We start from the raw sequence: 4,854 nt of genomic DNA on the forward strand, positions 1-4,854 counted from the left end.
TCCCAACACTGCATACAAACAGCCTAATACAACAGCCCAAAATCTCTTAAAAATTGCATTTTATTACAAGAATGTCCTTAAAACATGAAAAATAAATTTTTTAAATCAATTAATTATGAGGTTATTTTTAACTTTTATTTTATAAAAAAAAAAACTTAAAATTTAAACTTTTGACTTGTGATTGGCTAACGATGATACTAACTAAGGAGTTGTATTTGAATGATTGCTAAACTCTGTATTATTAATTCTGAACATATCAAAATACGTGTATTTATTCATTATATTGTACGAATTCTACGTTAAGCTATTTTACTTTTAAAAATGCTAAACATTGCAATGAATATATATATATATATATATAATATATATATATAATATATTATATATATATATATATATATTTTAATATTGTCAAACACCAATGGTTTTCTATTGTCTGAAATAATATTTTTATGCATCCACGGACGTTATAGAAGTTTATTTGAAGTGGCGAATATCATCTGGTAAAAATTCTCCTGATGTGTTTGTCAGGTTAGTTATATAACCTTTTAAAATATTTGAAATTGTTTTTTCTATAGTATAACCATGATTTTCTTCTAATTTTTTTATTTATTCCTTTCCATAACTATTTTTATTATCTGAAATACAGGTTTTAACATTACTTACGATACCAACCGTCCAACTATAGTTGAATATATATACACCTGATGCTTTAAACTATGTTATTCTGCTTACTATATTTATATAGTTGGCTTTTATAAATATCAAATTTGATTACATTTCTTCTGCCATTCGATTTCGCACTTTTTTGATAGCTATGTCATCGTTTTCTTCAAATCCAACGATTAATATTTTAATAAATTGAAAATATACACATATTATAGCTTCCATCCAAGTTCCCCAACGTGTCTTAATGTCTTCCTCTACATGGTGATAAAGGAATAATAAGATCAATCAATTTATACATAAAAAGCCTATACTTGAAAACAATTTTCTTTACATTTTAAAACTGTTATATGTAAAAATATTATATATTATAGTTGTATATTGTACAAATATATATTGAAACAAATAAAATTATCGAAAATTCAATAAATATCATTTATTGAAATATGCTAAACTGTTTTATGCAAAACAAAAGTTTCACCTTTGAAGTCTTTGTTACACAAAACAAATTATATTTTTGAAAAGCATTGTCTAAGATCATCCAGAAAAACATACATTTTGTATTAAAACTTGAGCTCTAATTATAAGGATTGGTTTTAAAGAATATTTAAACTTAATTTATAATACACTACTTGCTAATTTTGTAATTTGAATTCTTAAATTTATCTTTTATAATATAATAACTACAAATAATTTATAACATACGTGAATAAATTTAGTTCGGTTTTTATTATTATCCTTCAGTCAATTTGTTAACTTCATGTTCATTCAAGTCGCATAAATGATCCAAGATGATGACGACATTTCTTTTGTCATTTCAGTAGAGGACTGCCGGCATAAGCGTTGATTGATGGTAGAGACAATTCTTACCACTCTGAAATCGTTAAGCGTACTATATCCAATTCATCCACTTCATTTCTTATTCACGACTACACTTTTTGTTGGACAGTTGAATAATTACATGTTAATTGATAACAATATATTTAAATTCTTAGAAAAGTATTTTAAAAATTTGAAAAAGACGTTTAATATCGTTCTGTTTGATGTAATAATAAAACGATTTGCAATAAAATGTTTTCATTTATCGATTAGAATAAAATAATGGTTACAAATGTGCCCTCTGTTAAGATTCAGCAATTCAATTTTCTACCAAACGATTTCATATTTTAATAGTATGATTTGTCTCTTATAACAATTATTATTATATAGGTATAATAATAAACTACGAATTACAACTTAAGAACTCTATACATATTTTATATTTACTGTAGATATACTTATGTAAAACAGTTAATATGATTTTATAAATTTTATGTTAATTGTTCTAATTAAATTCAGAATAAATTAATTTATTATCCTTTAAAGTAGAACATCCATGAACATAAATGATTATGTCCAAGAGGTAGATTTATCTTTTGATTTATACAAGTACATATAAGTTCTCATACGACCGCGATTTTTAATATATTTTTAAATTATTGATGAAGGAAATTTCAAAAATATCTTTTCAAATTTAAGTGATAAAATCATATTTGAACAAATCAAACTAAATACTAAATTGAAAGAAATTTTCTGGTGAATAAAATAATTTTGTGATCATGGCTTTTAAGATGGGACTAGTTGTAATACATAATGTTGTATACATAATGATGTATAAAAGTAATTTAATATCCTTTTAATATTAGAGAATCAAATATAAAATTATAATATATTCATACTATAATATCATATTTATAATGAATTTGATAGAAAACCTTTGTTAAAATGATTAAAATGGTACTGAAATATTATATTAAGAGTACATTTAAGACGTTACCTTTTATTAAATGTCATTATAATTACCATAATAGTCATTTTACATTATTTGAAAATGTATTTGCGTGTGTTTATTATATATTCATTTATGTTTGAATAATAAGCCAACATTATTAAACAAGTGTTGAATTTCATATGCCCATATGGGTCTTAGAAGGAACTTGTGATGTAGGAATTTGCGAGAGTTTCATGTGGTTAGAGGTTAGATGTAGTCAAAGGAGTCGAAAACTATCATATAATGTTTGAGTTTTGCTAATTAAGTGTGATTACCAGGTGAGTTGATGATCTATAAGAATACCAAGGTATCGTACACAATGAGCAGAGGGAAATGGTTGGTTATTGAGGATAAGGGTTGGGCATATTCCGTGGTGATGGGTGAAGGTAAAATTATAAATTTAGTTTCATTCATTTTAACTCCCCAAGTTTTGCATCAAGTTTCAAGAGTATTTAGATAGTCTTGTATGTATGAAGAGATCAAGGCAAGATTTGGACTAATTGTTAGTATGGATTTGTTGTCGGCAGAGTCACCAACTGGTGTATAGATAGAGGTTGGCTAGTCTGAGATGTAAAGATTGAAAAGAAGGGGAGCAATTACTGTGTCCTGGGGTACACTTGATAATATTTCTGTTGGAGAAAAGAAAAAAGAACGTGCACATACGGAAAAGAAAAGATCTTTGAGGCAGAATTTAAGAATAAGATAATGGCTAAAAAGGAGAAGTATATATTTTTAAATTAAATATTAAAAAGATTATTTAACATGATGATATCTAATCGTTATTCACAGTAATATATTTTGAAAAACCGTTCATTATTTTTTTATACAAAACTATATGCACTTTATTTAGATTCATAAATTAATGTATATTTAAATAACATATATTACTGACTCAAGCTTAAATCATACACATTATAATAACCATGGGCTATATTATAGGACTAGAAAAATGTATTCCAAAAACTCCTTATCTTTAGTTTGAATTAAAGCGAAGAGAACATTTCCTAGAAAAAACAATTTATTGGTGTCTCAAGCTTTACCTAAAATGTTATTAAACAATACATAAAAAAAAAACAATTATTTTTGAGTTATTTAATTAAACTTAAACTTATTTTTTTTTTTTTTAAATAATTAATAAAATATCTTCTTTCAACAGTTAACTGTGTTTTGCCCAATTTTTCAATCACTATCAACTAAGCGACAAAACATTATCACTGGGCGACATTTATGTCACCTAGTTAACACGTTTAAAAAATGCACAGAATAATCATACAAACATTTGTGACAATTGACAACTTTTGGTGCGAGGCTAAATTGTGATACAAATAATATTAAGGAGAAACTAATATAAAAAAATTCAAAACATCGATAAAACATCGATGTTTTCTTCGATATATCTAACCATCGATGGTGAAACATCGATGTATTGAACATAAACCTTGATAAACATCTGTTTTTTACCTACCTCTAGTACTTACGTTTAATTTAATTTAAATTGGTCCTGTTTCCAAGTTCTCTAAGTCTAGCAGAAACGAGTCATTTAATGCAATTTCAGAATACTCGGGATGAATATTGTTAAGATCATCAGGTACTGACGAATTATTAATTTTAATTTTATTATTTATTGGACTTGGATCATCCACTGCAAAGTCTTCGTTGTCCCTAGTTGGTGGTAATGTTTTTTTGTCAGGCTATTAAATATACTGAACATTTTTTTTTAAAAAAAAATAAGAAAAACGAGAAAAAAAGAAACAAAAATATCAAAATGAATTAAAAATGTATGAAATAATATGCTTTAAAGTAAAATATAAGACAGACGTGTGTGATTAGCAGTACACGAGCAAACAACAAAGACAGATCAGTCACCAATTTCGAGAAAAATACCGATAAATAAATAATTATTATCCGTTTATAATATTATTATCGGACGACGCGACATTGGTTAGAAAATGGCCCGACGATCGCACAGGGTAAATCCAAAAAATTAACACGATGTTGATCTATAAATAAACATGTTTGTGATAAAAATAAGTAGTTTTATGTATGTGTGTTAGTGCAATAATCGTCAATACACACAATAGACTGCTAATATTTAAAGCTTGATGAATTTTAGGAAAAATTATAAAAACATTTAAAACTAAAATTTATTGCATTTAGTTAAAATGAGGGGGCTACAGAAATGTCTTGGGGGCTATAGCCCCCACAGCCGCATGTATACTACGCCCATCATAGTAACAAATAAATACTCATTAGTTTTGAATGAATATTATGTCGACGGGTGCTTAATATTTTTTTTCTTATATCAGGCACACCATTATGTAGCTATTATCTTTAAACATAAAACGTGTATATATATATAAATGACAAAGTATACATGT

General features: G+C 26.1%; 1 long non-coding RNA gene across 2 annotated transcripts; it reads right to left on the minus strand.

Annotated features, from left to right (window-relative positions):
• Window positions 1–614: 614 nt before the first annotated feature.
• Window positions 615–4,194, minus strand: LOC112690679. Of its 2 annotated transcripts, XR_003149238.1 has the most exons (4): window positions 3,955–4,194; window positions 1,372–1,540; window positions 736–923; window positions 615–638 (listed from the first exon to the last, which is right to left on the minus strand). It is a non-coding gene; the product is annotated as an uncharacterized LOC112690679 (long non-coding RNA). The 2 variants fall into 2 exon arrangements; XR_003149237.1 differs by lacking the exon at window positions 3,955–4,194 and having other exon boundaries at window positions 1,372–1,633.
• Window positions 4,195–4,854: the final 660 nt, after the last annotated feature.

Source organism: Sipha flava, unplaced genomic scaffold, assembly GCF_003268045.1.
Source record: "Sipha flava isolate LNK unplaced genomic scaffold, YSA_version1 51780_pilon_pilon, whole genome shotgun sequence".
In the NCBI taxonomy this organism is placed as follows: Eukaryota; Metazoa; Arthropoda; class Insecta; order Hemiptera; family Aphididae; genus Sipha; species Sipha flava.